The following is a 25409-nucleotide window of genomic DNA, read 5'->3' as shown; positions in this document are numbered from 1 at the left end:
GAGTTCTAGGACAGCCAGGGCCATACAGAGAAACTCTGTCTCTAAAGCACATAAGGAAATAAATAGGTTAGTAAGCGAGTAAGTAAGTAAATAAATAACTAAATGGTTAGATGTGTGACTACACTGAGGGAGGATGCATATGTGATCAGATCCCAGCAGTCACTGCTGCTCATCATTGCTTCCCCACCCCCACCCCATTGCCCTGAGGACTCAGCATTCTCCACTGCACAACTGCTGGGGGTGTTAATTGTCAACATCTCACAGCTTATAATGAAGACAGCTGCTGAACTGAGGTCACTGTTGGAAGCTACCAGCAGCCAGCGCCTGGCCCCTCACTCCACCCCGGGGTGACTCTGCAAGGCCAGTCAGTTCTGGAGCCCCAGTGGGACATTGACTGGGGCCTGATTATAGTTTGGCATATTCTTGTGGCTAATTCTTCTGCTCTTTCCTCTGTACACTCAATGTGTTGTTCCACTCTCCATCCCAGCAGCAGCTACCCAAGAGCCTGGCCTGCAATATGTCTTCCTTTCTCCCAATTCTGAGATAGCAGGCTCTTGAAAATCCCCACTGGTCGTCTTTAATTGCTAACAGCAAGTTTCTTGGCAAGGACTTTGGGGAAAGATCTCAATATGGAGGACCAAGGGTGGCTGTTTGCCAATACTGATCCATGTGGACATATCATTTTCAAAATTGCCTTCCAGGACAAAGTCATGCAAAGGGTAAGTGAGCTGGCAGCCACAGAATGTAGAGAAAAGGATGTGGTGCTGCAAATTAAGAGGAAATCCCACCACATACCAAAGTATTTCAGCCTCCTTCCCAAGTGCTCCCATCTGTCTCATAATGAATAGCGTGTATCAGGAACTAATGGTCACAGACAGCCACATGATCTGTGCTGGGGGTGACACACAGATGCCAAGACTGCTGTCGTGCAAAGGAAGTTAGAGCTGGATCCTGCTGTCCGACAAAGGTGTTGGGTCTCTGTATTTTTAAGAGCAGGTTCGCAAGCAGGGGAAATATCTAGCGAACCACAATCAAAGCCATGTTGAATGTGCTGTAAGTTTTCTTTCAGCTTAGAGTCATCTGGGAAGAGAAAACTTCACCTGAGACACTGACTCCAGCAGGTTGGACTATAGGCAAGCCTATGGGAGATGTTTTCTTGATTAATGATTGAAGTCTGAGGGCCTCGCCCACTGCTGGAGGTTCCACCCCTCCACGGGTGGTTCTGGGAGGTTAAGAGAGAGAGAGAGAGAGAGAGAGAGAGAGAGAGAGAGAGAGAGAGAAAACAAACAGGAGCAAACAATGGGGAGCAAGCGTGTCAGTAAGCAGTGGTCCTCCTTAGCCCCTCCTTCAGTTCCTACCTCGAGGTCCCGGTCTTGACTTCCATCAGTGAGGACTGTGCTGTGTCCCTCTAAACAAAGTGTACACTAAACAAATCCTTTGCTTCCCCAGTTGCTTCTTTTGTCCTGTTATTCATCATAGCCGCAGAATGCAAACTAGGACACTAGACTCCAGCAGCCGTATCACTTCTGATGGCCAGGAGGATGTTGGGTACAAGCCGTGACGAATTGGCAGAGCTCTGGGATGGAAATCTGTAACTTGATCAAACTTGCTGTAGGTATTGCCCAGTGAATTTAAAAGCCCTTGAGAACGTGAATTTTATTTTATTTTTACAAAGCGTCATGTGTTTTATACATTAACATTGAATTATGTACTCACTTCATTATAGTTTTCCTACACAGCTCTCCAGGGGATGGTGATCCACACAGCACTGTGGCGTTTCCAGCCTGCTTTTCTTCATTAAGAAGATCGTGTGAGGGATAAACCTGACATGAAGCTCGGGGACTCGGGGACGCTCTCCGGCTACTGAAATTGGATGTTAACCAGGTCAAAAGACTCCTCCCAGCAAGACTCACTTACCAGCAGGTGTCCCATTGTGTCCCCATGTCTTCCCATTTCCATTTGCACTTAGAAAAGCTTATTAATTTTTTTATCTTCCCGTAGGAATATCAGCTTGTAAAACATAGCCTGAGAGATGTCTGAAGGATGGCCACCCTCTGTCTGACGCCCTGGAGGAGACCAGAGAGTCCTGCTGGCGGGGAATGAACTGCATCAGGAACAGATAGTGATGGAGAAGAGGCTTGTAGCTCCCATATTCTTCTTTCTGTTGAAGGGAAGAATAACTTTAGGGAACCAGTTCTTAGTGAGCAGACCCTCTGAGATTAGTGCAAGGTCATATTGCTCTTAGGTCCAGTACAGCATGACTAGCTGTACTATCGTTTCTCAGAGCAGCTGAATCCTTTCAGGGGTGGCTCTGCTGTTATACCTCTGTATATTCTTTCTGGGCTGCAATATGTGGCTCTACATGCAGTAAATATCCCACAAAGTCTAATTTGGGGAGTATAACATGTATCAGCACACTGGAGTTGGCTTGGCGTTTCTGCTTCCACTAGGAGGCCAGGAGACTCTTTTTCCTTAAGTACTTTACAATCCTTCCGAATTCTTCACTTTTCCTCTTGGAGGGAGAAAATGGAGTTGGAGACCCACATGAGGCAGAGCTAATTTGAACTTGGAGAGAATGGGGAATTCCATGGCTTTGGAGAAAGGCACAGGGACGAGAATGCATTTCACATCAAACATTTGGATTCAAGGGGTGGTCTCCATGTGGGGCAAAACTGCAACAGCTTTTGTATGTAACTTAAAGAAGAAAAAAAAAAGAAGAACTATTTCCCCGTTCACTGCAAGGAAGCTGCTGGATCCACGTTAGTGGTGAATTAGGCTCCATTCCCCAGCAAAGCTTTCAGGCGACAGTCAAGTACAACACCGAACAGGTCCTACACTGGCTCTGCTCGCAAGTGTGTGCTCAACTTTGGAAGCTAAAACAACTGAAATCAAAACCATGTAATGTGGAGAGCCGTGCAGCGAGCAATCGCTGTGGAGAGCCGTGCGCGTGCTGCGAGCAATCACCATTATAAGATGGCGCTGGCCTCCGCTGTGACAAACTAGTAAACAAGCCTTGTGCGCAAGTGCGAGAGTGAACTCACTCCTAGTCACTGCCCATTCTCGGGGTGTAATAGTGGTGTGATGGGCGAGCAACGAATCAAGAGCTGTCACGCCACATCAGGTGCTGAAACGTCATGGCTGAGTGCTATATAAGGGACTTCATTTTCTGGGGTCGGGATCTTCCTGAGAAGTAAGCAATAAAGCTTTGCCGCAGAAGATTCCGGTTGTCCTGAGTGTGTTCTTGCCGGCGGGGACAAAAGCTCGGGATAATGTAAAAACAATGTATGGTGTGTATTTCTGTAAGAAACGTGCCCTCAAGCTCTCTACTCAATTTTAAGGCCAGTGAGGGCTTAGAAATGTTTCCAAGAAGCATCTACTTCCCAGGAACACACAGGAGACAGAGTTGGTGTTGCAAGAGCTCCGTGAACCACTAATACTAAACATTGTTAATGTTTTCGCTCTCTCCATTCAGACTTTATGTAGTTTTCTATCAAATTTTGGACTGCATAGCAGCAGACTGGTTTGTTGTTGTTGTTGCTGTTTTAGCTTTCAGTTACTTTTTTGAAATATTTGGAGATATGTGACTTATAATGAAAAATGCTTGTTTTGGGCTCACAGTTTTGAAGGCTTTGGTCCATATTTAGCTGGTTCATGGCTTTGAGCCTGTGACAAAAGGGCATATCATGGCGAAGATGGATTATACGCTGTGGCGGGTGCATAGTGGAGCAAAACTGTTCATTTCATGGCCAGGAAGCAAAGAGTAAGAAGAAGAGATTGAGGGTCTTAAACAGTGTTTCTATTGTCTTCGAAGAGACACCACGACCATGGCAATTATTTTTTATTGATTCTTTATAAATTTTGCATTATGTACCCCAGTCCCACTTACTGTCCCATCCCTCCACATCCACCCATGCAACCTTCTTACCTGTCTTAGTTAGGGTTGTACTGCTGTAACCAGACACCATGACCAATGCAACTCTTTTTTTTTTTTTTTTTTTGAGACAGGGTTTCTCTGTATAGCACTGGCTGTCCTGGAACTCACTTTGTAGACCAGGCTGGCCTCGAACTCAGAAATTCACCTGCCTCTGCCTCCCGAGTGCTGGGACTAAAGGCGTGCGCCACCATGCCCGGCCCAAGGCAACTCTTAACTGGAGCTGGCTTACAGGTTCAGAGGTTCATTCCATTATCATCAAGGTAGGAACATGAAAGCATCCAGGCAGGCATGGTGCAGGAGGAGCTGAGAGTTCTATATCTTCATCTGAAGGCTGCTAGGTGAATACTGACTTTCGGGCAGCTAGGATGAGCATCTTAAAACCCACACTTACAGTGACACACCTACTCCAACAGGGCCACACCTTCTAATAGTGCTACTCCATGGACTGAGCATATACAAACCATCACACCATCAAAGAGGACAGACAGACAGACGGATGGATGGAGGGAGGGACAGACATTGACATCATGGAATCTGCACTGTGTCATGGTGTGTTACACAGTATACCCTTTGGGACCACGCCATCTCTTATAAAGAAAAACATTTCATTGGGGCTGGCTTACAGTTTCAGTGGTTTAGTCTGTTATTATCATGGCGGGAAGCATAGTGTCTGTCATTCAGGCAGACACGGTGCTGGAGAAGGATCAAAGAGTTCTACAATTTGATTCACAGGCAGTAGAAGGAGACTGTGGCCACTCTGGGTGTAGCTTGAGCATGAGACTTCAAAGCCCGACCCCACAGCGACACACTTCCTCCAGCAATGCCACACTTTCTAACAGCGCCACTCCCTGTGGTCAAGCATTCAAACACATTAGTCTATGGGGGCCATTACCATTCAAGCCACCACATAGGGTTTCACAATTTCCTTCAAAGACTTGCCCAATGACCTAAAGTCCTTCCCCTTGGTGTTCACCTCCCAGTGGCACCTGGAGACCAATCCTTTTGATAGATGAGCTTTTGGGAGACATAAAAACATCAGAGCAGAGATGCAGGGGTTACTTTGTTGCTATTGGCCTATTGGATGGAACTCCCACTCAAGGGGTCTTGGCTTTTGAAGCTAGTGGTGGCACTGACTTTTGTTTGTGAAGCAAAGGCTGGAAGCCTGTGGGTAAACTCTCCATGAACTTTTTTAAAAGCACGTTTCTATTCAGTCAGACATTATTACTTGAGCTAGAGGAAGCACCACCTGACCTTGTCCTTTGTTCTTGGTTTCATGGTGATTGCAGCTCTTGCCCCTCACTGGCAACATCAGTGAAGAGGAGACCAAAGAGCAAGGGAGATCTGATTCTCTGTGTGGTTCTTCTGGGGCTCCACTGGTGATGGGAAAGCATGGGCCTGAGTCTCACTATCTTTATTTGTAAGCAAACATTGCTCTCTCAACTCAACCTGCAGATATCCTGTGGCAAATGAAGTCATTGTAACAACTCTGTAAAAAGGTGACACACATTTTGCCTATGTCACCTGTTTTGTGAAGTGCCGTGAACTGTCTGCCACCTCATTTCCTGTCTCAGTTTTTGGCCTCTATTTTTGCAGGCTGAGACCTGGCTCCTACTGTCTCCTAACTGAGAGTGTTTAAAATGTTCTATTTCAGCAGTCAGTTTTGAGACCTAAATCAGAGGAGCTGAATCCTCGTTCCAGTGTTATAAAGAGGCCAAGAGGAAACTGCTCCCCACAAACCATCTTTAGTACAAAGACCCAGCATATCTGAAGGGCTAATGACTCAAGTTGTCTAGAAAAACTATGGTTGGTGGCAGCTACCTCAGAGAGAAGGACTCTTGACCTTGGAGCTGTCACTGACATTTATTTGGGGTCCAGGGGAAATAAACACATCTTTCATAACTTAAATATGCCCAACTCACTCTAAGCCCATGGATAATCACCACACATCTGATATTTGTAACTAGCCCGTAAAACTTGGCTACTGCTCTATGTTAAGGTTGCAAGTGGTTGCTGGATTCCGTCCTGTAACAAAGACGTTGGCCATGACTGGAAATCCCTGGGAGACTGTGAAGAGCTTCCGCAGGAGGCTGACTGCTCTTCTCTCTTTGCTTCAGGGCTGCAAAGAAGCAGATGCCAATGGCTGAGGAGTCCTGCTCTGGGCAGGGCACCAGCATAGACTGCCCTTGTCCCGCGTGTCTTAAGCCTGATCTTCTCCCCGCTGCTGCTTTTCATCGTGTGCCCTCAATGCCCTCATTCTCACAGCACACCTTGGTTTAAAAAACAACAACAACTATAACAACAAAAAAACTCCCATAACACTCAGTCATGAGTGAAGTCATGGTTGCTTTGAATCCCAGAACCCTTGATGGATGTAGCTGTTGGGATAAGCAACATCTCTTCTTGGAACAAATCTCCTGCCCTTCTGAGACATTTTATTTTGTCTTAAAAGATTTTTATTTTATGCATATGAGTGTTTGTCTGCATGCTTGTATGAGCACCACGCCCAGTGTGAGAAAGCAAGATGACAGTGTCAGACCCCCTGGAGTTGAAGGCACAGAAGGTTGTGAGTTGACATTTGGTTGCTGGGAAACAAACTGAGACCTCTGCAGGAGCAGTAATTGCTCCGAGTCATCTCTTCAGCCACCTCTTGAAGTGTTGTTAAAATAAAAACAACTAAAATATTTTTGTTCGAAAAAAAATTTTTTTTAACCTTCGGGTAAAGACAGTAGTGTCTGGAACAGGAGAATCCGTTGATAGAGTCGAAACAACCCAAAACAAAACAAAAGAGGGATGGCTATCTTCCCAATGTCTGTGATCTGCAAGAGCCACGTGTCACTTTGAAACCTGATGCTGGTCCCTGAGCCGGCCAAGTTAACTGCCTTTGCTTTATATAATCAGCTTGCTGATTATAGAGCTAATAATAAATATAATTGAAAATCTCTGTGGGATCCTTTGAAGTTTGCTGGTAAATAATGTCTTGTGGAAGAATGGGAGAGCGGGTCGTCCCTGGGGTTCTTTTCAAATAATGCATATCATTTGCAAACGGATGCATATCATCAGTTATGCATTTAGGGTTACCTGGAGAAGTTCCTAGTGTTTAGAAAACATAATTACCAACTCTAATTCCCATCCCTCATAAATGTTGGCCAAGTAGCCATTGTCGTAACTCCTCAGTATTGGAGAGGAACTGATTGAAGCTATTTTTGTTTTGTTTTTTCGAGACAGGGTTTCTCTGTATAGCCCTGGCTGTCCTGGAACTCACTTTGGAGACCAGGCTGGCCTTGAACTCAGAAATCCACCTGCCTCTGCCTCCCGAGTGCTGGGATTAAAGGTGTGTGCCACCATACCCAGCTTGAAGCTATATTTTTATTCTTAAATTAATATGTGACCAGATCAAAGTACTCCAATTAGTCAGTCACTGTCAGCCCACTTTACTCCTGACATCTGAGCCTTCAGGACAGAGGGGTTTAGCAGAAGCAGCCTCAGGCTGCACAGATTTTCATTCCAGAGCAGGTGTCTGCCTGTGGGCTAACAGTCATTGGAAATGGTGCAGAGCTACAACAGCTTTCTGGTTTGGATTAGGAAACATTGATTTCTGCCTTTCTCTATTATTTGTATTGTGAATGGGATTCTGTTTCCTCTCTCTCACTTAAATGAAGTGATCACGTAAGAGAAATCAGAGTCTGTTCCATCAAAGACCTACTTCCTACACTATGATCAGAATACAAATGTTTTTATTTAAAAAAATATGTGTGTACATGTATACATATATGCACATGTACATACATATATGTGTGTATATATACATACATGCATATGTGGGTGTATATACATGTATATATCCACCCCCCCACACACACATATACACACATATAGACACCCTACTTAAAAACAGAGTCTGGGATAGCTCACAGATGAGAACTTGAGATGGAGTCATGTCACTATGTACATAGAAGGTGGAGTCACTGTTGCTGCTCCCCAGGGAGGAGCTGGCTGCCTGGTGCTCCATCCAGTGCAATCCCTCACACTCACCTCAGAAACTAAGTTTTCAATCTGCTTAGATGGAGTCAGGGAGGAGAGGAAGAATATGCAAAGACACCAGTGTGTTCATGGCTTCCAGGAGATCGCTAACTGAGAAAGGAGGCCTCCCAGCTCATCAGTGGGTGGGGTGGAACCTGACAGAGGAAGATGAGCAGAGCGCCAGTCTCCCTCAGAGCTGAGAGAGGCACTTACTGAACTATCCCTCCTTTATTTACTTTTCTTCTCCTGAAAATGGGCAGATGATGGTGTGGACCGAATCTTAAAAGATGATCAAACTCTCTGGAAAGGTTCTTGTTTGTTTTCAGAGAGAAAGACTCCTACCTATAAAAATTATCAAACAGTTAGGAAAAAAAAAATAGTTCAGGGCTGATTTAGACTGTTCGGAGCAGACTGAAAGGTGCTCTTTCATTGTTGACTTATTGTTTCAATTAGGTCCTCGTCCAAGCCTCAGCTATTTCCTAAGACTCCTAAAAAAATCAGTTTGACTGTACATTGAGTGCTAATTTCTCTCCCATGGGACTGTCCTAAAAATATTTGAAACAGCTGCTATGAAGCCCTTAAGTATTTCTCTCCAGGGTGGACGAGCACCATCCTTCATCGGTGGGACAGACGGAGCTCTTATCTTAGGTCAGTGAGGAAGATGCGCTCTAATGGGAGTGGAGTGGGGGCTCTGCTCCCACTGGCATCTGACATGGGGTTGGGGGCGCCTGGCGAAATTCGCCACTTCATGTATTTATCCTACCATGGCTGTTTAAAGACAGCTGAAGTCCCTATCAGTTATTTTGGGAGACCACATCAGATCATTGGCTCATTTGGAACTTGGAATCTATTAAAAACCGCAAGTCTTTTTCACACATGCTCCTGCTAAGCCACCGTGTGTGTACATCTATATATAGTTATTATCTGTTGAGAGCTTATTATGAGCAAGGCAATGTGCTAAATGCTTCTCATCTCTTGCATCTCATTTAGTTCCCGCGTCAACCCATCGAGGCGGGCGGTAGGTATCCTTAGTTAGCAGTGTCACCAACATGCTGAGGAAGGACCGAATGTGTAGGGACTTGAGCAAAGATGTCTGACTCCAAAGCAGGTGCTTTTGAATGTCAGGGGATTGTGTGTATGCATTGATGTTGTCCTTCTGTTACTGGTCTATCCTGAAAGGGGCGTGCAGAGGACCCACCATCAACGAGCAGAATTTTGACTATAAACCGAGCCATGCCCATCCTTGTAGCCTGCTAAGTTCTTTTGGGAATCCTCACTTCATCCACAGAGGATTTCGTCTATTTCCATTGATATCCCCTTCAAACTGTTACAGTGTGACCAGGCCCAGAGCAGAGCCCCTAATCCACACCAGAGAGCCGACAGCAGTGCCATCGATCACCACTGGTCACCACTCTGGTAGTTCTGAACCCTTGCTACTGGGACTCAGTTTTCATTCCCACCCCACCCCCACCCCCACCTCCCACCCTCCCATGCACCATAGCAAGCATCTTGCTAAAGATCCTGTGTAGAATTTCTAATGCATGATTCTCATGAGTCTACCATTATGGACAGAGAGTAATATTGGCAGCTTGGCGGAACTTGTTCATAGTCCATGTGTTGGTTTTAGATGATAATTTCCAATATTAAGGTGGCAGGGGCCAGCCATAACTCTATTCAGATACTGGTTTGGGGCTCATCAAGGTCCCCAATGGTTAGCTCTCGACATTGACCTTCCCTTTGTGAACATTCATGGCCTGCTTAGGTTTTTGTCCTGTGGCTTTTCTACTTTTCAGAACTCATGAAAGACCAGGTTTCCACAGACAAGTTATTTTTGTATTTTGGAAGTCTGACTTTTTCCTTTCTTGGCAGAAGGTTTGAACATATTGGGCATACATTTCCATATTTGTCGAAACTTGTCTGGATAAAATAACAAAAAAGATTGAGAGATTGAGAGTCCAGTGGATCTGTAATACTCCATTCAATGATTGGCATTTTATTCTATTTGCTTTTAAAATCTAAATCGTAGAGATATCTTTGATCTGTAAGCTGGTGTATAATTACGTCATTGATCATAGACCTTACTTCTCAGTTGTGATTGCCTAGTTCTCTGTGGTATGCAAGCACACCTATGATGGGGAGTTTACTTATTTATTTTTGTTTTGCAATGTTGGGGATTCAGCCCCAGCCTCATGAATGCTTGGTATTCTCTCTACCACTAGCTACAAACCCATTGCAGTGATATAATTTTTATTTTTAAGAAATAATATGGTAATATAAGATGTATTACAAGCATTCTCTGGAAACAACAGATTAGGAGGTAGACATCACACGACAGTGTTAGTATACTACACAACTCAGTTGAATGGAGAAAGAAAACAAGAGAGTTGCTTCCTTTTTTTTTTTCCTGTGACAAATTCTCAGTACATCATGATTCCATTGCTTTTTCTACTTTTTTTTTACATTGTATTTTACATTGTTTAACTTGAATTTGAGGCAATAGTAGAAACTGCAAAGAAAATCATATTATTCAAATAAAAGCAATCTATATCTGAAGGTGGTTTTATATCTTTCTTTTCCTAAGAGGTTACCTAGTGGGAGGAAACTTATATGTCATCTTGACATTGCACAGAGCTGGGGTACCTGGCCTCTTGATGGCTTTGCTTTTGATCTTGATTTACCTCTAAAGCAATGGCTTTGGAATGTTTGGAATGTTGTCTGTGACTATTCTGTTGGGCATCGTAGTTGCCACTTATGACCAGGATTTATTGTCTCTCTTTTGACTTTATCTAATATGCCAGGACTATCAAGCCACCTCCTCTGGAATGACTCAGCTCCCATAGGATAGGATACAGAGCCCTAGGCTCATGGTTCGTTCCAGCCTTTGCTTCAAGGTCACCTTGTCCCACTACAGTGGGTTTCATGGCCAGTTCTAAATCTAATGTTCATCCAATGAAGGTGCCAATCAAACCTCTCTGAGTGACCGTGCATTTTAACCTCTACTCCAAGAGTCAAATATAGAACTGCTGTGGTTTGAATCTTCCTATCAAAACGTACTCTGTGAGGTATTAAGGGGGTGGGAACTTAATTTAGCCAGGTCATTTGGAGATGGTATTTTTGTGAAGCAGTCAAAGGGAAGTAAGACCTTAAGTGTGGCTATAGTCTGGTGGCTTTATCCAAAGAGAAGAGACCTGAGAGACTGTGCTCAGTTGTTCTTCCTATGTGATACCCCGAATCACCTTGGAATCACCCTGTAGAATTCCCATCAGCAATAAACATCGCACCAGAAGTGGTGAGCCAGTCTTGAATCCTAGCCTTCAAAACCATGAACTGACTAAACCTTTCCTTATAAGAGACTGGTGCTCAGACATATCAATAGAAAATAGACAGGCAGAAGCTAAGGTTTACTGTCCTGCCTTCAGTTGTGGGGTCGTGAAAGGCAGCCTGTTTTGGTTGAGCGAGGCTTGCTCTGGATACCCAGTAGAAAACTCTACAAGGGATGGAACAGTGAGCCATGTTCCCAGAGACAGGTGCCTGACACCACAGAGCCCCCAACTCCATAATTCTATGCCTATCAATCACACAGACAAAGCCCCAAGCTCCCGGCATTCTAGCTAGACTCCACCCTCAGTTACCTGACAATAGCCAGGTATGCTTCAACCCAAAGTTACCTGGCAACAGCAAGGTAGCCCAGCCCACTATAAAAGGAGCTGCTTGGCCCCTCCTCTCTCTCTTAAGCTTTCACTTTCTTGCTCTCATCTCTAGCTCTCCTTTTCCCCTCCCTTCCCCCTTCTTTCCACGTGGCCATGGACGGCCCCTCACTTTCTTTTACCTTCTCTCTTTCTCTCTGCTTTTCTACAATACAGTTCTAAAACTGTAGACTGTCTCTGCTCAACAAGGCCCACCATGCTTGAATAATGGAATAGGCTTTCCCCTAAAGAGCCACGTCTAACCTCCCGCTGGAAGGCCTTTCTGAGCTCCAGCCAAGGACCAGACCGACCTAGGACTCTTGCCTGCGTGGGAACCACCCAGCGTCCCCTCTGCCTCTGCTCTCTCCTTTCTGCCCCGGGGCTGACTGAGCCATCCCCGGGGGCCCCCATTTTGCTCTCAGCTCTTCGGTGGTGTCCAACAGCATCTGGGATACCTGAGACTGAGAACCTGTTATCTCTGGCCTCTGTGGGGCCCAGAGAACAACGGTCTGCCCCTTGACCACCCTCCACCCCCTAACCCCCACGGACTGAGTCCATAGCTTCACACAGCCAGACACCCACCCGAGGCCACGTGGAGAGCCTGCAGCTGTCCTCAGCGTCTGCCCACCCAGGGCACCGGAACTCTGGCGGGACGCAGGTTTTCTCCATTCCCTTTATTCCCCCATGCCTGCTGCCCCACATTTAGTATGTTTGACATCTCCACTCTTGCAAGCCAGGAGCAGAAGGCAGGAGTGAGCCTGTCCGTGAGCCTCTCTGCTTCGTCTCACTTCCATTGTGTCTTTGTTGAGTTGTTCAAGATAGGAAAAACCAAACATTCCTTTGGTGTTCCTGATGTTATGGCTCATTCTTCAGTAGCTTCAGCGATATTTACTCTATATAAAGTCCCTCTTGCCCTTTGAACCAAGCCTACAGACTTCCCATGTTAACAGACTTAGGGGAACGCAGAAAAATCTGAATAATTTTTAATTTTTAATAATTTAAATCTGAAAAGGCAATGAATGGTCTGACTTTCATGGTTATCTCTCTGATATATACAGTCACAAGAAGAAAGGATATGTGTTTGTGTGTGTGCTTACATATATACATACATATGCATATATATTACATATAATATGATATATATATATAGCTACAAGAAGAAATGATGATATATATCATAATATATTATATATACATATATATATATAATGTATAATTTTTACTTTCTCATTGTGATTCTATTTGCCCTCTAATGAAACACCTAACATGGAGTGGGGCACTTATATCCTCCATTTTTGGAAACTTATCTTCATTCACTTGGGGCAGACAGGCAGAATTACTGTTAGACAGAGAAACAGAAAATTATGTTCCCCCACCCCATTTCTTCCCTGGAGCCTGAGCCCAGGGACTTGTGCACACCAAGCAGGGGCTCCGTTGCATGGTTTTATCCCCAGGACCCGCGTGTACGTTTTTAGGGATAATAAAACACACACTTTGCTCTTGTAACATTTCTGACGAATGACTCTTGGGAAATCCACTTGGATTCTGAAGGTTCACTTCTGTCAGTGCTAATGACGGGCGTTGGATTAGAGAGGAGACAGCTGTGGAATAAGGCGGGGGAACAGTCATCGTGAAGTTAGGGTGACTTCTCAACCTTTCACAGTAACTTGCAGGATCAGCTGTGCCAGGTGTTTAGCCACTGCCTGCCCGTTTCCCTGCGTCTGATGGAAGACAAGGGCTGCTTCCGAGGCCAGCAAAGCAAGGAGACACGGGAAAGGAAATAACTACAAGTCTCCTACGCCTCGCTTCTATTACTTTTGACCTCTTTTGCATACAGACTCTGCCAGGTATCTCTAAAAATATCAAGCCTTAGCCAGTGTTCCAGAAGCTTGTGATTGTAATCCAACTCCTGGATCAGGCAGAGAAAGTGAAAATATTCCTTCTGCTATCCTGTCCCCTTGTCATTCCACAGTGGATGAGCAAGGCCAAGATGGGGGAGAAACTCCCGGATGATGGCATTGAGACAGTGCGCTCAGATGTTTCCCGTTTTTTTTTTTTTTTTAAGATTTATTTATTTATTAATTATATGTAAGTACACTGTAGCTGTCCTCAGACACTCCAGAAGAGGGCGCCAGATCTCGTTACGGATGGTTGTGAGCCACCATGTGGTTGCTGGGATTTGAACTCTGGACCTCTGGAAAAGCAGTCGGGTGCTCTTACCCACTGAGCCATCTCACCAGCCCCCCCCCCTTTTTTTTTTTTTTAAGTTGGAAATTATTAGCCTCTGTGTATGCTTTTTGTAAAGTGCTGATCCAAATCTCTTGACACCTTCTAATTAGGTAACAACATAATTATCATGTTTTTATTACGTTTTTTATTACTGATGGGTAATAGTTACTTTTATATTCTGTGAATAATTTTTTGTGGGATAAACACATACTCATGTACACAAACACATACACACACAAACATACACACACTACCACCATTACTACCATCACCACCACCACGACCTCCACCACCACCATGACCTCCACCACCACCATGACCTCCACCACCTCCACCACCTCCACCACCACCATGACCTCCACCACCTCCACCACCTCCACCACCACTTCCACCACCACCACCTCCACCACCACCACCTCCACCACCATCACTACCACCTCCACCATCACCACCACCTCCACCACCATCACCACCGTCACCACCACCTCTACCACTACCACCTCCACCACCACCATCACCACCATCACCACCACCTCCACCATCACCACCACCTCCACCACCATCACCACCACCACCTCCACCACCTCCACCACCACCACCACCATCACCACCACCACCTCCACCACCACCACCACCATCACCACCACCACCATCACCACCACCTCCACCATCACCACCACCTCCACCATCATCACCACCACCACCTCTACCACCACCACCACCTCCACCACCTCCACTACCACTATCACTACCACCACCACCTCCACCACCACCTCCACCACATCTTTAACTCCTCCCCCCCTCTCTCTTTCTCTCCCTCTCTCCCTCCCTCCCTCTCTCCCTCCCTCCCTCCCTCCCTCCTTCCTTAACTCGTCCCCCTAACCCCTGCCCTGCTCGCTTTTGGAAACTGACCTGTAGACTGATTAATCTGATTTGGAACACTTTTTTTGTCATTGTTTTTTCAAATATTTGTCTGACCCAGCCACCTCTCCAGTCCTTGGCAGATCCGTCTCTGCAGCTGTTCACACTCTCCCTGAGCCTTCTGCTGGTGGAATCTGACCCGACTCTGCTCGGCCACTAACAACTCTCCCGGACTTTCACTTAGCCACACTTTGTGCTTCGACTACTTCTCTGTAGCCCCATAGGAAAGTCTGATTTGTGTAAGGATCAGGGTTTTTTTGTTTGTTTGTTTGTTTGTTTGTTTGGTTGGTTGGTTGGTTTACTGTCTTCTCTCTTCTTTTTGAAAACTTGGGTTATCTTTCTACCACTACAGGAGCCAATCTTTTTATCTCCACTTGAACTAGAAAAAGAACTCATACAAATTTGCACCTTTACCTGAAGTGTAGTTTATCACAGGAGGAAGCAACTAAAATAGTACGTGTCACATAGCTACGATGATGAGCAAGGCGCTCTCTTAGGGTTTCTATTGTGATGAAACACTATAACCAAAGGCAACCTGGGGAGAAAAGGGTTTCTTCCACATATACTTCTGGCTAATAGTCGGTCACTAGGGGAAGTCAGGGCAGGAACTGAAGGCAGGAACCTGAAGGCAGGTGCTGAAGCAGAGGCCATGGAGGGTGCTGCTTACTGGCTTGCTCCTTATGGCTTGCTCAGTCTGCTTTCTTATAGAACCCAGGACCACCAGAGCAAGGGTGGTATTACCTACAATGGGCTGAACCTTCCAACATTAATTACCAGTTTTAGAAATGCCCTACAGGTTTGTTTATAGCCTGATCTCTCGATTGAGATTTCCTCTTTTCAGACAACACTAGCTTGTGTCAAGTGAAATAAAAACTAGACCGGACAGGTACTAAGACATTAAGCAGTCCATGAGAGATCAGGTTCACACACACACACACACACACACACACACACACACACACACACACATGCATCCTGATGTTACTGAAGATGGAGTTTGCATGCCTGGTATAAGGAAATGTAGAAGTGATTGTGACTTAGGCCTGAGATGGTAATAGTGTGTTCTGATGTGGAAATGCTACAGGAGATAAAGAGCGAATGGTGTCTGTTGAGATGGATAATTAGAAATGATACTATAGACATGGCTCCCATGTAGCATCATAGGCAGCCTTGGGCCACTGTCATGTCCTTGGACTACACTGTTACTTAAGGGTAATAACGTTTTTCCTTAGTACCTGTGGGAGTTAGATTCCAGCGCTCTACATAAATGACTCCTGAGGATTCGCCACTCCCCGGTGCGAAGTGGTATAGTGCTGGCAGATAACTTGTGCACGTTCTCCTGATACCTAAAAAGATTTCTAGGTTGTTTATAATCTCCAATACAATATAGTAGATAGGATACAAATATTAGTATGCTGGGAATTGATAGTGAATAATAGCAAGGAAAATATCAGATGTATTCATTATACATCTGTTTTTTGAAATAGTTTTAATCCACAGTTGCTTGGATCCACAGGTGTGGAGTCTCATGGCACACTGGACCCGTAGGGCACAGCTAGTAGCTGGTAATCACAGAGCATGGCTATTACGTGCCAGACACTTCTCAAGGCACTCAGTGAATTATCTCTCTTAATTTTTAAAAAAGGTTCTGGTGGATTTTTTTTTATTTATTAGTAAGGCAGATAGGGCAAAGAACAACAGATTCATTTCTTTAAGGCCACTCACAAAGCTGATATACTCACGACTTGATCCCAGCCCTGGAGAACTCTTGCTGTGGAGCATCTCATGCTTTTGTGCTGTTGACTGTCTCGTGGTCTCTTTAGGTCTTGCTCTTAAATCTATGACCTCATACCACTCATTGCCACCCTCCGCTCCTTAGATATCCTTCCTACAATGAGTAATAAAGAAGCCATGCACTTGAAACCATAGCTCTAATATTAGAAAACTGGGGGGAGGGGGGAGGGGGAGGGGGCGGGGCACACGAGGACATGGACTTGACCGTGGTTTTAAAGACGTGATCTCCAAAACGCTGGCAGGAAAAAGGGTAAATAAGATCATAGAAAACTAAAAAGCTGCACACAGTGAGCAACCAAGGGACACAGTGGACAGAAAACCCAGTGAGAAAATATTTGCAAATCATACGTGTAATAGGAGGTTGATAGGCTATATAAAGAAATCCAACAAGTCAACAGTAAGAAAACAAATAGACTTAAAAATGGGTAAATGCGCTTGTACTGGTTACCTCCCCCTGCGCTGTGGCAAAATGCCTGGCAAGTGTAGCTTAAAGAAGGGTGTGTGCGCGTGTTTATATTGGCTCATGACTTGACAGTGGACAGCCAATCATCATGGAGAGAATAGCCAGTCATGGAGAGGACAGCCAATCATCAAGGGGAGGACAGCCAATCAGAGGAGAGACTGGTGGCAGTCAGTCCCACCGCATGCCCAGTCAGGAAGCAGAGAGGGATGAACGCTGCTACTACTGTTCAGCTCTTTCTCCTTTCTTAATGACGCCTTGGACTCTAACTCACAGCACGTGGGAAGACAGCTAATCTTCTTGTCAGCTTGTTACGCCTAGAATTCACTAAAGCCCAAGCAGGAGAATGCTGTGAGGGCTTTCTTGATTGGATCGTTTAAAGTGGGGAAGACACACCTCAAAAATTGGGTACCATCTTCTGTTGGTGGCCACATTAAAGGCCATAGAAGAAGGAGAGCTTTTCTTTTTGCCTGTTTACCCACACTCTTGCTCGTAAGCTCATCCATTCTGTTGTGAGGTGTTCCTTCGCGGGTGTTACAACCTCTTCTTCAGGATTCCGATGTTGACTAGAAACCAACAGCTCTCCAGCAATATATATTATATACTTGTTCTGTCGGTTCCCTTCCTGTTAGAGAACCCTGACTAATATGGATGCTGCCTTACCACCTCAACCCAGTCTAGAAACCCAGTTCCACACTTGCTCAGAGGTTTGTCTCTTAGGTGTTTCTAGATCCTGTCAGACTGACGATCGGAATCTCTCATCACAAACACAAACATTTTCCAAAACAAGACACGCAAATGGATGTCGGGTATATGAAAGAGAGCAACAGCTCTGATCTTCACAGAAGTTAAGATTACCCATAATAACATAGCGCTTCATCCCAGGGAAAATTGTAGTTACCAGAGGATGGATGAGAGGGAGAAAGGAGAACACTTGGCTATTTTTGGTGGGAGTGGTAATTAGCAAACCTGCTATGGAAGTCAGTATGGGGATTTCTTTAATAAACGAAAATAGACCTATCTTATGATCCAGTAATCTCACTTCTGGGTGTGTTTCAAAAGGCACTGAAGTAAGTACGGATAGGGTGTAGCACACAGACACAATACAATGCTACTCACCCTTTAAAAATAAGAAAACCCTATCATTTGTGTGCTCTTGAACAAGCTCAGAGAACAACATAGAAAGTGAAATAAATCAGACAATGAAAGCCAAAGCCACTGGTGTGGATTCCAGGAAAGACTGAATTCTTTGACCAGGGTGTAGACTGGTGATTACCAGTTGCTAGGGGCTGATTTAGGAGACAATAGATGGTCAATAGATGCAAATTTCAGTGAGACAGATCTATTGTCCCAGTGGTAACAGGTGTTAATAATGATGTGGTGTAGTTTTGAAAATCACTTAGGAAGGCCTTTGACTGCCCCCCAGATTGCTAAGTCTTTGTGGGTAATTAAGCTTTTTAAAATTTTTAAAATTTAATGTTTGATTTTAATGTTTTAATTTTAATGTTTGAGTGCTCTGCTCCATATATATCCACAGGCCAGAAGAGGGCATCAAGATCTCCCTATAGATGGTTGTGAGCCACCATGTGGTTGCAGGGAATTGAACTCAGGACCTCTGGAAGAACAGTCAGTGCTCTTAACTGCTGAGCCTTCTCTCCAGTCCAGTAATTCATATCTTACCAGCTCCATGTAGTCATTCTACAGTGTTGACATACTTTGAAATATCACATTACTTATGATTAATGTACACATTTGTAAAATATGTAATTCTACTTGCCCATTAAAAGAATTTTTAAAGAAGCACAATTCTTGATAAGTAAAGGTTCTGTGCTCAGACTTAAAAGTCTATTCTAATAATCAGATTGTTATAAAGAAGCTATTTTAGGGGCTGGAGAGAGAGCTCATCGATTAAAAACAGTCACTGCTCATCTGAGGATCTGAGTTCAGTTTCAAACATTCATATCGGGCAGATATTCATATTCAGATATTCATATGTGTAACTCTAGCTCAAGGAAAGCCAATGCCTGCGGCCTCTGCAGGCACCTGCGCTCACACACACACACACACACACACACACATCCAGTTAAATGATACAAATAAACTCTTTTTTTTTTTAATCCATTTTTCTTCTTGTTTGTTTATTTTGGGATAGGTTTCTCTGTGTAACAGCCCCAGCTGTCCTGGAACTTGCTGTGTAGATCAGTCTAGCCTAGAAGTGAGGTCCCCCTGACTTTGCCTCCGGAATTGAGGGATTAAAGGTATATAGCACCACACACGGCTTCTTTTTCTCCTCCTTCTTTATTCTTTATTTTTATTTTATTTTTTTTTTTTGGTTTTTCGAGACAGGGTTTCTCTGCGTAGCCCTGGCTGTCCTGGCACTCACTTTGTAGACCAGGCTGGCCTCGAACTCAGAAATCCGCCTGCCTCTGCCTCCGGAGTGCTGGGATTAAAGGCGTGCGCCACCACGCCCGGCTTCCTTCTTTATTCTTTATTCTTTTTTTTTTTTTTTTTCAAATAAGCCCTTAAAGTTGGCATTTTAAAATAAAGATGGAGACTCTATCTTGACATGTAAATGAACATTCTGATGAGTGACTTGGTCACAGCACAGTTGTGTGTGCTCAGTGGAAGATGCGTGCCAGAGTCAGCTGCCCTGGAGTCACGTGACTGTCTGTCTGCCACACAGGTGGGGAACACCTGCTGCCAGCTCCAGCTCCCCATGCTGCTCTGCTCTTCCTGCTCCTGGGTGGGTGACATGAAGCCTCCTCGCCTGGGAGGAAGTTTGAATGTTACCTCCTTTATTGGAGCCACACAGGGACTGCACTGACTCCTCTTCCCCCCACTGTGCCTCATTCTGTGGGGAGATTCTTGAAAATAATTTATTACCTCTCAAGATGTGAGCTCCCTTGAGGGAGGTGTGAGACAGCTCGAGGGGAAAGGCAGGCCCAAACTGGCTCTTCTCAGTGTTTGGAGTGATGATACACATTCCTAGATATGGTGGGGGTGGGAGGGTGAGGGAGGGGGTGGGACACAGGAGATACCACAGGCCCAGGCTGTCCCAAGAGAGTGCTGTTCTATCCCATCTCTACAGGGGACACGGTGGTTTGGTTCAAAAGATAGTATTGTGTATGTAAACTCACTTTTCAAAGTCAAATAGCCTGCGTAAGACAGGAGCCTTGTGGTCGATTTGTAGTTAGCTCGATCTGCACCTCTGAAGTTGAGTCTCTCTCGGGGTATTCTTGTGAGCCATCTCTAGTGAACTTTCTCGGATTTCCTTGCTTAAATGATTAACAGACATGTCCTTTGATCACTTGCATAGCAGTGTCACAATCTGAAAGCAAAGGCCGTTTTATTTTGTGGGAATGTGCAGGCAGGACTGGGAGGGAAGAATTTTGGACTCTCCCGAGCTCCTTGGAGGCCTTTGCAGACAAAACACTTGGAGAGCGTCTAGCACACTGACAGAAACTATCTGCCTGGGGCCAGTGCTGAGTCTGTCCGAGCTCAGGGGTCATGTCACTGACCTGACGGAGAATGCAGTTTATCTCTCGGATAATGGAAGAAGATCGATAGTCTTGAACAGACTTGAACTTGTCTCTCTTGATTTGAACTCACCCCCCACTCCTTGTTCAGTAAAAAGACTCAAAAGTGTATTTAGTTAAAACTGGCAAAGCCTGTATAGTTAGGTGCAATTAATTTAGTGAGCTAACCTACATACACCGCTTTACCATAAAGATTTACTGTCAGCCTATGCAGCTCAAATCCTTGGGCTCAGACATTTCCCATTAGTGAACAGTGTTCGCATCAACTCTATATTGGGATTAGTGGTTTTTCACGGTTCTGGGGACTGAACTAGAAAAGAGAGTATTTGGTTCTAATGACATTAAAGAGGACTCAATAGATTGCATTACTTCATAGATTTTCCTTTGCTGTGAATTATTATTATTATTTTTTTGGTTGTTGTTACAAAAGAACTATTTTAGGCTTAAATGTATCCGCTGGCCGTTTAGTCTATGGAGACACACCACATATTTAATGCTCTGCTTCATTGCCTGCTGGAAGAAATAAGTGCATAACAAAATGCTTTGAAAAATGCTTAATTTCTCAACTGTTGATTTAATGTGTTACGGTTCAATAAGGTGATGAATCGCTCTACTCTGCTACCACTGGAAACCAGAAAAATTACCCACTCTGGTATGTTGCATCTGTGAATATTAAGTTTGTCAATGTAATTTATGACTAGGCAGGTAATCTACCGGTAATTTGCATACTAATTGCTGTGGTGGAAGCCAGACGACTTTAATTCGGTAAGCTAGTCTGTCTAAGCAGAAGCCCGCAATTGCCTCTCTGTGCTGGAGAGAGAAAATGGAGGCAGTCAGGAAGCCTACAGAGCTGCCGGGGCCCCCTGCTGGTAGCCAGGCAACACGGTTGCACAGAGGCAGCCTTGTGCAGGACCTGTAGGTGAGAGAACGCCCTTCCTCGCTGAGCCAAGCCGGATTTCCCAACCAACTAACATTCAGAAAGCAGAAGATTAAAGTCAACGAAGCTCACTGCGAGCAGACACAACCTGTCTGTGTGTCCAGTATCAGAAATCTGAAGGCAGGAAAATAGCCCATTTCTATCTCCTGTAAAGGGAGCTTTCAATACAGGTCTTTTGAAACCAGATTTTATTTTTTTCATCTATGTATCTATGTATGTGTCTGTCTGTCTGTCTGTCTGTCTGTCTGTCTGTCTGTCGTGCAGGTAGCAATTGGAGGGTGGTGGAGGAATGCAGCCTGCATACAGAAAGATGTTGAGCATCCCCACTAACAATGAAAGGAAGAACGCTAGCCTCTGAGGGATGATTTTCTAATAGATTCAGAAGAATGAAAGCCTTTTTTTTTTTTCCTGTGTAGGGCATGCACCACCGAGTGCAGGGTAAAAAAACTGTATTCTTTAGGAGAGTGAGATATTAATAACCCTCGAGATTTGTTTTTGTAGAGTATCCTTTAGAGCAGTAACCCTACTTCAAGAAATGCACATCCCAGAGGGTGTATACCACGAAGCCCCCATGTTCACTTTTATGTGACCACATTTGATGTGTAAAAGTGTGGTCGTTTCAAATGATTCAACCGAGCACAGGGCTGTTAATTGTAACATTTTGAGATGATGATAGTTTGTGACTGCCTAAACCAACCGCTCAGCAGGAGGAGGCTGATTAAATAAACAGGTGCATAGTGCAGAAAGCTTACGAACATCGAGACGTAGGGCCAGTGCACAATGTTTGTGCAGATAAATGGCCATGCCAGGCATTGACGGTGGGGTCGGGTGGGCCAGTCTATGAATCAGCACTTGGGAGTCTGAAGCAGGAGGATTGCCATGAGTTTGTGGTCAGCTTTGGCCAACAGACTGAGACACTATCTTTAAAATAAAGAAATATGAGTGTGGGTGATTAAATAAACAGATCACAATGTGCAGCAGTGTATAAATGGTATCTTTTATTCCACATAAAAGGTGAATATAGGGAAAGTCAGGAAGGCTATGCTCTAATGTATAATCATGTCTACCTTTTTAAGCAGGGGCTCTGTCTGGGTCAACTCTAGGAGAGGGGTCGTGGTTAGCTTTCCAGGTTGGAATTTGACATGAAGCACCCAGCTCAAAGACTATGATAACATAGCACAAAAAGCATTGGGAAATGTATCCTATTAAAAAGAATACTTGAGGTTTGCGGTTGAAGCTCAATGGTAGAGAATTGTCTAGCACGTGTAAATTCTGGCTTCTACTCCCAGTCCCAGGTAATAAATAAATGCATAAAAATCATACAATGAGTACTTTGTGAACTAAATATTCAACAATTGTTAAGCTGCTTTATTTTATTTTATTTTATTTTATTTTTATTTGCATGCCAAGAGCTTTAACATTTGAAACATGCTTTTATAAAGTAGGATTCACTTAGGCTTCGTATGGTGTCCTTGTCAGGGTTACTACTTCTGTGATGAAACACCGCGACCAAAAGCAACTTGGGGAGGAGAGGGTTTGCCCAGCTTAGGCTTCCACGGCACTGCTCATCATTCAGGAAGTCAGGACAGGAACTCAGCAGGGCAGGAACCTGGAGGCAGGAACTGATGCAGAGGCGGTGGAGGGTGCTGCTTACTGGCTTGCTCCTTCTGGCTTGTTCAGCCTGCTTTCTGTAGAACCCAGGATCACCAGCCCAGGTGTAGTGCCATTCATAATGGCCTGGGCCCACACTCTCAATCACTACTTAAAAAAATGCCCTAGAGCCTGGCCATCAAATTAATTCACGGTACTTAATAACTGTAATTTTGCTGCTTTTATGGATTATAATGTAAATATTTTTGGAGTTAGAGGCTTGTCCAAGGAATAGCGATTTCCAGGTTGAGAACCACTGCTGTAGATGAATCACAGGCAGTCGAATATCATGCTAGTTACTTACTGTGATCACAGTAATAATCAGTTCAGAGTAGACCCATGAGGGCTTGAGGAAGACACATGGAGGTGTGGAGTGGTGGCTGGAGATATGGCTCATGGATAAGGTGCTTGCCTAGCACGTGGGAGGCCCTGGGCTCAAACCCCAGCACTAAAAACAAAACAAAGACTGAACAACAGAACCCACATCTGATTGTATCAGTCTAAAATTTTAAGTTCCTTCTACCTTGGTCAATTTCAGATTAGCAGTGTTTTGAGAAAAATGTCCTGATTAGGTGAGAGCTGTATCTCAGAAGGGTGGGGTGTACTCAGTACAGTACTGGGAAGGTGGGATGTACTCAGTACAGTACTGGGAAGGTGGGGTGCAAACGGCATGGTGCTGAGTCTGTTGAACCAGGTTTCCACCATCCACATCAAATGGACATTTCATCCCTCCAGGGAATTCCTGGTATGGAATTCAGTGAATTGAGCCTTTCCCTGCCCTAAGACACCCACAACTCTTGACATTTACAGTTAACTGGTTTTCGAACTTGCATTCAATGAAACCAAAGTAGAGATACTCATTTGGTTGGTATTTCTGAAATTTGTTCAGCTTGGTTGCAAGAGATATCATTAAAACACCTGCCCCTCACAAACAAACAAACAACAAACAAAAAGCAAAACCCCAAATAACATTTTGGAGCTGGGAAGATCGCTCAGTCAGTCAAGCTTGAGTGACAGGCATAAATATCAGAGTTCGATCCCTGGAACCCAAGTAAAAAAGCTGGATGTGGTTGTCACATAACTGTCATTCGAGGGAGATGGAAACCAGCAGGTCCTTGGGATTTCCTGGTCAGGGAACCAGTGCTTTAAGAGATCCTGTCTCAAAAGACGATGTGGACGGCTCCTTAGGACTCACACACGTGCTTGCCTGACCTCTGGCCTTATAAGTGTATGCACCCCTCACACAATGCACCCATATAGACACATACAAAGCATTGTTTTCCTAGAATAAATTGTGTATTTGGGTTGACCGTTGGTCTGTTATTAGAACAGAAGATGCACCTTAAAGCATGCCTTCTGCCTATTTCTGCTTGTTGATCAGCAGATAGCACTGCCATGCTGCACGTGGGATGTAGACGAAGGCAGATTCTATTGTCCTCAGCACTTCTCAGGTTCAGATCTCACATTATCAAAATGAGAATTGAGTGTGAAATAAATCTATCATCAGAAGTTTTGCTTGGTTGGTTCTCTGTTTTCTTGATGTACGCATGTGTGTGTGTGTGTGTGTGTATGTGTGTGTGTGTTGCATGGGTATTGGGAATCCCTGAATATAGTTACATCAAAGCCTGACACAAGATCAGAGTTTGCATCTGCTGGTCTCAAACTGAAAATAGCCTGGCTTTGAATTGCCAGCACTAAGGGCTTTCCATGGCAACACCCTGCCTCCTCTTCAGGGTAGCATTAGACAGCAGAGAGCAGGGATGCAGCCCTGTGATAGTCCAGCAGAGCCCCAGGCTGACTGCAGGAGCTCTTGATCAACCGAAGGCTACATCCCTGAGGCTCTAGTCCCTGTTGCTGCGAATCAATCCAACACTCGACGTTTTATGGCATTTTTAAGACATTTTCAAGCCATTTTCTCAAGGTTCTCCAAAATAGTTATTTCCAACTGCCTTCGAACTGCTATTGGTTTTATTTGGGGGGTGGGGGAGGGGAAGGGCATCAGTGGCATCAGTGGAATCAGTGAGCATCTCTAATTATCTGTTCCTATCATGCCTTCCTGTCCTTTTCTGATTGGTATTTAAGGGTCAATAGGGGCTAGGTACAGAATGGGAATAGACTTCAGGAAAGAACTACTGAGCATTTAAGTTGGTTAGTTAGATTTTTTTTAATTTGTTGCTATCATCATCACCATCCTCGTCATCATCATCATCACCACCATCCTCGAGACAGGGTCTTGCTAGGC

At 44.6% G+C, this 25409-nt stretch overlaps 1 long non-coding RNA gene across 1 annotated transcript in view; it reads left to right on the top strand.

Annotated features, from left to right (window-relative positions):
- Window positions 1-1832, top strand: part of LOC115029099 (uncharacterized) — a 29268-nt gene extending 27436 nt beyond the window's left edge. Inside the window, exons 4-5 of the long non-coding RNA XR_003834678.2 lie at window positions 1450-1611; window positions 1727-1832. This is a non-coding gene — a long non-coding RNA (uncharacterized LOC115029099). The remainder of the gene's footprint in view (window positions 1-1449; window positions 1612-1726) is intronic.
- Window positions 1833-25409: the final 23577 nt, after the last annotated feature.

This window comes from Mus caroli, unplaced genomic scaffold (assembly GCF_978045245.1).
Source record: "Mus caroli unplaced genomic scaffold, Mus_caroli_1 scaffold_15, whole genome shotgun sequence".
Lineage (NCBI taxonomy): Eukaryota > Metazoa > Chordata > Mammalia > Rodentia > Muridae > Mus > Mus caroli.
The sequence above is the reverse complement of the archived record's forward strand: the minus strand, read 5'-3'. Positions and strand labels throughout refer to the sequence as shown.